Below are 12,313 nucleotides of genomic sequence, written 5' to 3' on the forward strand. Positions count from 1 at the left end.
TACTTTGTATCCCTCATTTACTCATGTGTTTCCATTATTTGGGCATTTACTTGTATCTTAGCTGGCATGCCTGCTGGCAAGGTTGATAGACTTTAGAAAAGCAAATGTACTCAATAAGACTCACATTCCTTTCAATCATTTACCCAGATTTTAGCAGAGATGCAGAGAAGCATATTTAGTTTCTTTAAAAAAAAGAACCACCAGTCAGGAGGATACAGACAGCTCAAGAGGTATGCTTAGATATGCAAAATGATGGACATATTTTTTACATTGAATTAAGCATACTGTCTATGGCTCTATCATTTTTTCCTCGAAATTCTCGGACTAGCCCCTTCCGGATCACCCCTCAGCCATCCTCGCGTACTTTGTGCCCCCTCAGATTTTTGAGGTGCATGACCTCCCTGAGTACATGAAAGTATGTCTAAAATTCATTAGTGGTTCTGGAATCACTTATATGAGAATGACATGCACACCACTGTCACATTTTGTCCCAGAGCCTCTCAACTTCACCTACAGTACAGTAGGTGATTTTGGAGAGACAGATATCCATATCGTCAACTTGGGAGTGTTGGAGAGTTTAACAAATGTTTAGCTCTTGTTCCCATGGTTTTGTGATACAGTAAATACAGTCAGAGTAATGAAAGTTTAAGCACTGCATTACATCCTATGCACACGTATAAGAATATACAGCTCCTGAAAAAATTACATTACTACATGTATGACAGCCATTCCATTCCAGTGTCTGTTGAATTCCAACACAGGCACACCTCATTCTACTGAATTAGGTACTGATTAGGTGATCACATGAACCAAATCTTATTTAACGAGGAAAAGTATAAAAACCACTGCTGTGGTCATCACTATCCTCTTGCAATAGGACCAGCTGGATGGCAAAAACAGTGCTAATAGTACCTCAAAAAATAACTATTGACCATGCCAAAAGCGATGAAAAGGAATATTTTTGATTGAGGAAAAGAAGGGTTCAATTCTGGCTTTACTGGCAGAGGGATACAGTGAGCATCAGGTTGCTTCCATCCTTAACATTTCAAAGACAGCGGTTCATAAGAACAAGGTCAAGCAGCAGACTGGGATGACCGCCAACTCATTCGAATGTCACTCAATAACCGTAGGATGACAACAAGTGACGTACAAAAAGAATGGCAAACGGCAGCTGGGGTGAAGTGCACGGCGAGGACGGTTCGAAACAGGCTCCTAGGGGCAGGGCTGAAGTTGTGCAAAGCTAGAAAAAAGCCCTTCATCAATGAGAAGCAAAGAAGAGCCAGGCTGAGGTTTGCAAAAGACCTTAAGGATTGGACCGTAGAGGACTGGAGTAAGGTCATCTTCTCTGATGAGTCCAATTTTCAGCTTTGCCCAACACCTGGTCGTCTAATGGTTAGACGGAGACCTAGAGAGGCGTACAAGCCACAGTGTCTCGCACCCACTGTGAAATTTGGTGGAGGATCGGTGATGATCTGGGGGTGCTTCAGCAAGGCTGGAATCGGGCAGATTTGTCAAGCCAAGTACAAGGTTGTCCTGGAAGAAAACGTGCTTCCTTTTGCTCTGACATTGTTCTCCAACTCTGAGGATTGGTTTTCCAGCAGGACAATGCGCCATGCCACACAGCCACGTCAATCAAGGTGTGGATGGAGGACTACCAGATCAAGACCCTGTCATGGCCAGCCCAATCTCCAGACCTGAACCCAATTGAAAACTTCTGGAATGTGATCAAGAGGAAGATGGATGGTCACAAGCCATCAAACAAAGCCGAGCTGCTTGAATTTATGCACCAGGAGTGGCATAAAGTCACTCAACATCAATGTGAAAGACTGGTGGAGAGCATGCCAAGATGCATGAAAGCTGTGATTGAAAATCAGGGTTATTCCACCAAATATTGATTTATGAATTCTTCCTAAGTTAAAACATTATGATTGTGTTGTTTAAACATGAACTTATTTTCTTTGCATTATTCGAGGTCTGACAACACTGCATCTTTTTTGTTATTTTGACCAGTTGTCATTTTCTGCAAATAAATGCTCTAAATGTCCAAAAAAAAAAAAGGAATTTGGGAGAAATGTTGTCAGTAGTTTATAGAATAAAACAAAAATGTTATTTTTACCCGAACACATACCTATAAATTGTAAAACCAGAGAAACTGATAATTTTGCAGTGGTCTCTTAATTTTTTCCGTAGCTGTTTGTATTGCTTGTTTTATCACACAGTAGTTACTTTGGTTTGGGCTGAGCTGGACTGGGAATGCAGTTCTGTCCCAGCATAACCTCTGCATTGCTTTGTCAGTAAGGATTGTTGGCAGAGGATGCACTCATACACTTTCTATCAAGTAGGCAGTTTGAAGACCATACAGCTACAGTAGAAATTGCATTGCAATATGGGAGGAAAAAAATATATTTGTTGGTAGCTAACTTTACTCTAACATTATTATTCCATGCATGTAATTCCTGAGGTTTTACTGAATCCTTAGACTTTTTGGGATGATTTGTCAAACACGGCTGACTTGTGTGACCAAATAGTTGACTGAAGATCGCATAACATCCTGCACACTCAGAAAACCATATGTGGGAATTCTAAAACCTTTTTAATTTGAGGAAATACTTTTGTCTAACAAGACTAATCACTGTTTCTGTGGCTTTAAAGTATAATTTAGAGGCATAAGAATCTGGCATCGCTTGGCTCTCCAAAATCAGCCTAAAAAGTCCATCAGTCTTTGGTAGGCGTTGGCATGTGTCACGGTTTCGGCCGAGGCTGCTCCTCCTCCTGGTTCGGGCAGGCTTCGGCGGTCGTCGTCCCCGGAGTACTAGCTGCCACCGATCTATGTTTCATGTTCGTTTGGTTTTGTCTTGATGTTGTACACCTGTGTCTTGTTAGTCCTCGTTAGTGTCCTATTTAGTTCTCGTTGTGTGTGTTTGTCTTTGTGTGTGATTGCTCTTCTGTTTTGTGTTGGAGCTGCGTACTTCCCTCCAGTGTTTTGGAGAGGTTTTTCGCACATGTTAGTGCGCCGTTTGTTTGACGCCTGTGTGCGCCGTTATTTTGCCTTCGGGCTTATTGTGCTTATTTTCTACGTGAATATTGCACTAAAGTATTTTGGACTGAGCTTCTGCGTCCTGCGCTTGATTCATGCACCACACCCACCTTCAGCACCCCTTGACAGAATCACACACCAAAATGGAATCAGCAGGATCTGCAGTTACGCCTGAGTCGCTCGAGGAGCATGTTCGCGGCCAAGATGACCAGATACGACAACTGGGGACCGCTCTACAGGACGTCATCAACACCCTGCACCGATGGGAGGCCAGCGGGGTACCCACACCTCCACCTACCCTGCCAACCCCATCGGCCGGTCCACCAGTCCCAGGTCCGGAACCCAGGGGGATTCGGCTCTCGCTCCCAAGGGCGTATGACGGAACAGCTGCCGGGTGTCAGGGGTTCCTCCTGCAGGTGGAGCTCTACCTGGCCACTGTACACCCGGTGCCCTCGGGACACGAGAGCGTTTCCGCCCTCATCTCCTGTCTCACGGGCAAGGCGTTGGAGTGGGCTAACGCCGAGTGGAGGAAGATGGACGCCAACACCATCTCCTACGCCGAGTTCTCCCGCCGCTTCAAGGCCGTGTTCGACCATCCACCTGAGGGCAAAGCGGCGGGGGAGCATCTAGTCCACCTGAGACAGGGGAGGAGGAGCGCACAGGCGTTTGCTCTAGAGTTCCGGACTCTAGCGGCGGACGCAGGGTGGAATGAACGGGCCCTCATCGACCATTTTCGATGTAGCCTACGGGAGGACGTTCAACGTGAGTTGGCCTGCAGGGATACCCATCTCACCTTCGACCAGTTGGTCGATATGTCCATCCGTCTGGACACCCTGCTGGCCACCCGTGGACGTCCCGAGGGGGGTCCGTCCATTCCGCCCTCCGGCACCTCCGAGCCGAGCCCTATGGAGCTCGGGGGTGCCGGCGCTAGAGAAAGGAGGAGGAGGAGCCCGAGGGGGCCTGTCTCCTGCACCAAGTGCGGTCGTGGAGGGCACACTGCGGCCAGGTGCTGGGGAGGGTTCTCCGGGGGAGAAGACGACAGGCCACGCACTGGGGGGGCCTCCCAGGTGAGTAGACGTCCCACTTACCCAGAGCTTTCTGTTGCGCACTTTTGTATACCTGTGTGTTTTCCACAGGTTGCACCTCATTCCCAGCATAAGGCGCTAGTAGATTCAGGCGCAGCTGGGAATTTTGTTGATCGGAAGTTTTGTTTAGATTTAGGGATCCCTCTCCTACCTGTTGACAAACCTTTTCCCGTTCATGCCTTAGATAGCCGCCCGTTGGGGTCGGGGTTGATTAGGGAGATCACAGCACCACTTAGGATGTGTGCGCAGGGGGGTCATGAAGAGACTATACAGCTGTATCTGATCGACTCTCCTGCGTACCCAGTGGTGCTGGGAATTCCCTGGTTAAGCACCCATAACCCTGCTATTTCGTGGCAACAGAGGGCTCTCGATGGGTGGTCTGCTCAGTGCGAGGGGCGATGTCTGGGTGTTTCCGTGGGGGCGACTTCGGTGGAAAGTCCAAACCAAGTGCCCGCACTGCACATTCCGCCTGAATATGGGGATTTAGCTCTCGTGTTTAGTAAAACTAGGGCGACGCAGTTGCCTCCTCATAGACAGGGGGATTGTGCGATTGATCTCCAGGCAGGAGCAGCGCTCCCACGGAGCCACGTGTATCCTTTGTCTCAAGAGGAGAGAAAAGCTATGGAGACTTACATAGCCGAATCTTTGAGACAGGGATACATTCGGCCCTCCACTTCTCCCGCCTCCTCGAGCTTCTTTTTTGTGAAGAAGAAAGATGGAGGGTTGCGCCCGTGCATTGATTACCGTGGTCTCAATCAGATTACTGTGAAATACAGTTATCCACTCCCTCTGATTGCGACCATGACAGAGTCATTGCATGGAGCGCGGTTTTTCACAAAATTGGATCTCAGGAGCGCGTATAACTTGGTGCGCATTAGGGAGGGCGACGAATGGAAGACAGCGTTTAGTACCACGTCAGGTCATTTCGAATATCTCGTCATGCCATATGGGTTGATGAATGCTCCATCAGTCTTCCAATCCTTCGTAGATGACATTTTCCGGGATATGCAGGGACAAGGGGTGGTCGTGTACATTGATGACATTCTGGTGTACTCGTCTACCCGAGCCGAGCATATAACCCTGGTGTGTCGTGTATTGAGGAGGCTGTTGGAGCACGACCTATATGTCAAGGCAGAGAAATGTCTGTTTTTCCAGGAGTCGGTCTCCTTTTTGGGTTATCGGTTGTCCGCGTCAGGGGTGAGAATGGAGGTGGATCGTGTGTCCGCTGTGCGTAATTGGCAAACTCCAACCACTGTAAAAGAGGTGCAGCAGTTCTTGGGCTTTGCGAATTACTACCAGAGGTTTATCCGGGGGTTTGGACAGGTGGCAGCTCCCATCACGTCCCTTCTGAAAGGGGGTCCGGTGCGCCTGCAGTGGTCAGCTGATGCGGACAGGGCCTTTAGGAGACTGAAGGACCTGTTTACGTCGGCTCCGGTGCTGGCGCATCCGGATCCCGCATTACCCTTTCAGGTTGAGGTAGACGCGTCTGAGGCTGGTATAGGGGCCGTTCTCTCTCAACGGTCCGGTACGCCACCTAAACTCCGCCCCTGTGCTTTTTACTCAAAAAAGCTCAGCCCGGCGGAGCGTAACTATGACGTTGGGGACAGGGAGCTGTTAGCTGTAGTTCAAGCCCTTAAGGTGTGGAGGCATTGGCTTGAGGGGGCTCAACACCCTTTCCTCATTTTGACTGACCATCGGAACCTGGAGTACATCCGGGCAGCGAGGAGACTGAACCCTCGCCAGGCTCGATGGAGTATGTTTCTCACCAGGTTCGTATTTAAAATCACGTACATCCCTGGGTCCCAGAATGGTAAGGCAGATGCGCTGTCCCGGCGGTATGACACGGAGGAGAGGTCCGTTGAGCCTACTCCCATACTACCGGAGTCTTGCCTTGTGGCACCGGTGGTGTGGGAGGTCGATGCCGAAATCGAGCGAGCGTTGCGTACCGACCCCAGCCCTCCACAGTGTCCTGAGGGTCGGAAGTACGTTCCGCTCGAGATTCGGGATCGACTCATTTACTGGGCTCACACGTCACCCTCCTCTGGACATCCGGGTATTGGCCGGACAGTGCATTGCCTTAGCACGAAATACTGGTGGCCCACTTTGGCTAGGGATGTGAGGGTTTATGTCTCCTCCTGCTCGGTGTGCGCCCAGTGTAAGGCGCCCCGACATCTGCCAAGGGGTAAGTTACAACCCCTGCCCGTTCCACAACGACCATGGTCCTACCTCTCGGTGGATTTTGTGACAGACCTTCCCCTCTCTCAGGGGAATACCACCATCCTGGTCGTTGTGGACCGGTTCTCTAAGGCCTGTCGTCTTCTCCCTATGTCGGGTCTTCCTACTGCCCTACAGACCGCTGAGGCCCTATTTACCCACGTCTTCCGGCATTACGGGGTACCCGAGGATATAGTGTCTGATCGAGGCCCCCAGTTTACCTCCCGTGTTTGGAGAGCGTTCATGGAGCGGTTGGGGGTCTCGGTTAGCCTTACCTCAGGGTACCACCCGGAGAGTAACGGGCAGGTAGAACGGGTCAACCAGGATGTGGGTAGGTTTCTGAGGTCGTATTGCCAGGGCCGGCCGGAGGAGTGGGCACGGTACATTCCCTGGGCCGAGATGGCCCAGAACTCTCTCCGCCACTCCTCTACCAACCTAACCCCCTTCCAATGTGTATTAGGTTACCAGCCGGTTCTGGCACCTTGGCAGCAGAGCCAGATCGAGGCCCCTGTGGTGGATGATTGGATGAGGCGCTCGGAAGAGACGTGGAACGCTGCCCACGTCCACCTGCAGCAGGCCGTCCTTCGTCACAAGGCGAGCGCCGATCTCCACCGCAGTGAGGGGCCGGTGTACGCACCCGGAGAGCGAGTCTGGCTCTCTAAAAGAAACCTACCCCTCCGCCTGCCCTGCCGGAAGCTGGGTCGGCGGTTTGTGGGGCCCTTTAAAGTCCTGAGAAGATTGAACGAGGTGTGTTATAGGTTACATCTACCTGTTGAGTATAAGAATATTAACCCCTCGTTCCATGTGTCTCTTCTCAGGCTGGTGGTAGCTGGTCCACTCCAGGACAATGAGATAGGGGAGACTCCTCCGCCCCCACTGGACATCGAGGGGGCTCCGGCGTACACCGTTCGGTCCATCTTGGACTCAAGACGCCGGATGGGGGGTCTCCAGTATCTCGTGGAGTGGGAGGGGTACGGCCCGGAGGAGCGGTGCTGGGTGCCGCGGAGGGTCATCCTAGACCCATCTCTCCTATCGGAGTTCCACCGGGACCATCCCGCGCGCCCTGCTCCGCGTCCTCCTGGTCGTCCCCGAGGCCGGGGGGGGGGGGGGTACTGTCACGGTTTTGGCCGAGGCTGCTCCTCCTCCTGGTTCGGGCAGGCTTCGGCGGTCGTCGTCCCCGGAGTACTAGCTGCCACCGATCTATGTTTCATGTTCGTTTGGTTTTGTCTTGATGTTGTACACCTGTGTCTTGTTAGTCCTCGTTAGTGTCCTATTTAGTTCTTGTTGTGTGTGTTTGTCTTTGTGTGTGATTGCTCTTCTGTTTTGTGTTGGAGCTACGTACTTCCCTCCAGTGTTTTGGAGAGGTTTTTCGCACATGTTAGTGCGCCGTTTGTTTGACGCCTGTGTGCGCCGTTATTTCGCCTTCGGGCTTATTGTGCTTATTTTCTACGTGAATATTGCACTAAAGTCTTTTGGACTGAGCTTCTGCGTCCTGCGCTTGATTCATGCACCACACCCACCTTCAGCACCCCTTGACAGCATGAAAAGAATGCCAACACTTATGGTTACAAAAACTCAATTTCCCTCAAAGAGAGCCAGCAGTAGCTTAGCCTTAGCTCTATTAGCTGATTGAAAATGATACATGTGAGTTGTGTAAATGCATCAGTAAGAGCAAATCACCTATTCCAGCTGTATCTATCCACTTCATACAGGGCATTTTGCATTTTGTGAATGACGTCATGGATTGAATAATATCCAGTTACAGGAAATACTATCCGCAGACTTTTTGTAACTGAACCATTGAAAAATCCAACAAAAATCATGTGTTAAATGATTACAGAAGTGAGTGCTATGGGGCGATAGTCATTTAGTTCAGTTGCCTCCTCTGTACATACAGCACTACACATGTTCTTCCAATATCAAGATCTCGGGCAATGACATAGGCATGAAATTAAAACATTCAAGCATAATGACACATTTGTAGTCTCAACTGCTTGGGGATTGTTATGAACATATTCTTAATCACTCCGATAAAGGCTTATACCAGCAGCGTTGCAGTTCTTGACACACTCAAACCGGTGAGCCTGGCACCTACAACCGTACCCTGTTCAAAGGTGCTTAAATATTTTGTCTTGCCCATTCACCCTCTGAATGGCACACATACACGATCCATGTCTCAGTTGTCTCAAGGCTTAAAAATCCTTCTTTAGCCTGTCTCCTCCCTTTCATCTACACTGATTGAAGAAGATTTAACAAGTGACATCAATAAGGGATCCTAGCTTTCACCTGGTCAGTCTATGTCATGGAAAGAGGAGGATTTCTTAATGTTTTGTATACTAAGTGTATATATATACATATATGTCTTGTGTAACAATTTTGCTTTCCATCCCTCTCCTCACCCCTAACTGGGCTTGAACAAGGGACCTTCTGCACACATCGACAACAGTCACCCTCGAAGCACCGTTACCCGTCGCTCCACAAAAGCCGTGGCCCTTGCAGAGCAAGGGAAACAACTACTTCAATGTCTCAGAGGGAGTGACGTCACCGATTGAAACGCTACTAGCGCGCAACGCTAACTAGCTAGCCATTTCACACCGGTTACACATGCTCAACAGTTTGCCATTTGTATCAAGAATGGTCCACCCCCAAAGGACATCCAGCCAGTTTGACACAACTGTGGGAAGCGTTGGAGTCAACATGGGCCAGCATCTCTATGGAACACTTTCGACGCCTTGTAGAGTCCATGCCCGACAAATTGAGGCTGTTCTGAGGTCAAAAGGGGGTGCAACGGAATATTAGGAAGGTGTTCCTAATGTTTTGTACAATCAATGTATAGGCTTTTAAAGTCAGTGGCAGACTTGTATAGGAGAAGTTATGTGTGATAATAATCGGAATAATTAGAGAGATACAGAGTGGAGATTTAGTACCTGCTCAGTCCAATTTTACATTAAATCACACAAAAACCTACATAGTAATAATAACAGTGTGAAATGTTGACCTGGTATCAGCTGAAACTGACATGATGAGTGTCATATCTACTGCTGTACATATCATTCTAAGTATATATTTTTGTTGTATATAAGCATAGATTGGATTTGGATTAGTGATAAAGTGTGATTTGGGTTGGATTCTTTCTGACATTTGTCATTTCTAATTTCTTGTTTTTGATTATTATTTGGGTACTTGTTTGACATTTTTGCTGCACTGCTAGGAACTAGTAACACAATAATTACTCTGCACCCGCTATAACATCTGCTAAACTTTCTGACAGTCACCTGCTTTGTCCGTCCAGTGCTCGAGTAGCCTACTCCGCTCCAGTATGGCACCCAGGTCTCACAGCCCACCAACACAACCAACTTGAGAAGATCCAACGACGTGCAGCCAAAATCATCATGGGCCCCACCTACACCTCCTACGACTCTGCATGCAATGACCTGGGCTTGCAGTCCTTGGAGTCCCGCCGCACCCACCTCTGCAGATCCTTTGCACAGAAGCTTGCAAAGTCCCAGGATTACAACAAATGGCTGCCTCAGACGAGAGGCCATGTCAGTGGCAGATCTGCTCGATCCAGCCACAAACTGAACCTTCCCCATACTCTGACTGACAGGTACTACAACAGTCCTGTGCCTTACTTTGTGAGACCACTTAATGCTGCTTAACCGTAATATTGTATACTACATCTGTCATGAACCCTGCATCCTGAGTCGGTTCCTGCCTGTGTTGCCATTTTTCTGCTCGGAATCTCCAGTTTCCTGAGGGTTCGTGAACGCTCCCGGCCTGGTTGCCGGGCGACGTTGCTAGGCGGGAGATCTCCCGATTAACCGCACCTGCATCTCATCAGCGGTCTGCACACCTGGTCCTGATCATCACCCTTCTTAAGCCCTGACCTGACATCCATTCCCTGCCGGATCGTTAGCCATGAACAGTATGTTTGTCAGTGTATCAGCCTTGGAGTTTCTAGCGTTAGTTTTGTTGTTTTGCACCTTGTTGGCTTGCGGTGTACTTACCTCCGTTTTGTTTCTATCTGCAGTCAATCTCCCGGAACCTTCACCCAACCCCTGCCTGGTTGTCGGCGGCTGCCGAGCCATTCTTGGATCTACCACTGCACCTCCACCAACTCATCTCCGCCGTCCGCTCTGTCCCCTGGATTATTCTACATCGTTTTTTTGAATCTGTTAAATAAATACTCACCTTCGTTTCAACTCACCTTGTCCTGGTCTGCTTCTGGGTTCTGGTTTAGTAAACCGTGACAACATCTCAGATTTTAATTTTTTTATTTGATTTATTTACTTACGTAGGCCTATGTACGCTGCAATTCAGCTTTTAACTGCAAATGTGTACAATTCCAAATTAACATTAAATATATAAACTGTGTATGCGACCAATAAACTTTGATTTGAATTGTCAGACAATTTATACTATAGGTGACACTCTTTATGCTGACGTAAGGAGTTAATTTCTATAGGTTCTTGGACCATTAATCCAACCATAAAGATAATAATAATAATAACATGGTTCTGAAACGAATTGCTTGACAAGCTCATATCAATTACACATAGTTTGTCGTTTTCTCATAATCGCTCAGCTGGTGTTATTTTTGGCAGCATGTCTTCACCTCCTGATGTAGAGCTGCACTCCTGTACTATATTCTGTAGGGGTCTGTAGACCCTACAAAGTAGTCTAGATTCCATTTTAGTGATGTAACTAAAGCCAACACCTTCACTGAAGAAAGTGAAGATGGTTTGTTTTGCTAAATGGACACCACAGTAAATGTTTTGATAATTCAATCAATTTGTATGTATATGACTAGAGTATTCTTCGTGATTTTTTACACGGAATAATATTATATCAAATATTATTGTTGTAATGTACAATACGGATTGGATCTGTAAATCTGGGGTCTCGTGCCATTTCACATGCTATTTCTTGTAGACAGTGGCATGGGAAAAAAGGGGATATGGTTGACATGCAAAGCTAAATGTAAGGGTTTGGTTAAGGTTAGGGTTAACCTGTCAATGGGATGCTGGTAAGAAAAGTCCCCTTAATCTCTACCCAGTGGCATATGGATGGTCCAAAAAGGCGATTGGGGGTGAGGGCATGAGGCATTCTATTGAAAATCTACTGTGTTTGCAATGCAGATGAACAATGTGCACACTGACACCCAGTGGTAAGACCTGCCATGTCCAAGGCTACAAACTCAGTCCGGGTGGGCTGTCCCAAAGCTTTACAAGCCAACATGGTCAAAAAGTATAACAAGTCTTGTAACCTATTCATAGTGTATTTGAGAATAAAATAAAATAAATACTCAGTCTATGTCTTCTTCTGACCCAGAAACATTAGTCCAACACCCATCAATGTCCTGATTCAGGATATTAGCAGTGCTCAGTAGATGTCCTTGTTGTCTTAAAATCAGTCAGTACATGAGTTTAATCTCTGTGCTGATAAAAGTCCTAGCTACTAATTTATGTTTGCCACAACCACCACTGGCCAGTTCAACATCATTATCTGACTGTTGAGATTAATATAATCATATTGTCATCTATTAACACTGATTCCACACCCTAAACTGAATTATCATGAGTCTAACCAGTAACCACATAACTAGAATGAGTGATTCTATTTCTATGGGTTTAACACTCTGATAGAGTTTACACACAGAAAACCTTATGTTATTTTGATTAGCCTACCTAAAGATACCAATACTATAAGCAATAAGGACATATCAAGCAGGGTTATAATTATAATCGATGTAACTTTTAAACCAATATAAGAGCAGACATAAAAAAAAAAATGGAATGACAATGTCATGCCATTTTCATGTCATTATCCCCCCACACTCTCTCTCTCTCTCTCTCTCTCTCTCTCTCTCTCTCTCTCTCTCTCTCTCTCTCTCTCTCTCTCTCTCTCTCTCTCTCTCTCTCTCTCTCTCTCTCTCTCTTTCTCTCTCTCTCTCTCTCTCTCTCTCTCGCTCTCTCTC

Source organism: Coregonus lavaretus, assembly GCF_964263955.1.
Source record: "Coregonus lavaretus genome assembly, chromosome: 19".
NCBI classification, from domain to species: domain Eukaryota; kingdom Metazoa; phylum Chordata; class Actinopteri; order Salmoniformes; family Salmonidae; genus Coregonus; species Coregonus lavaretus.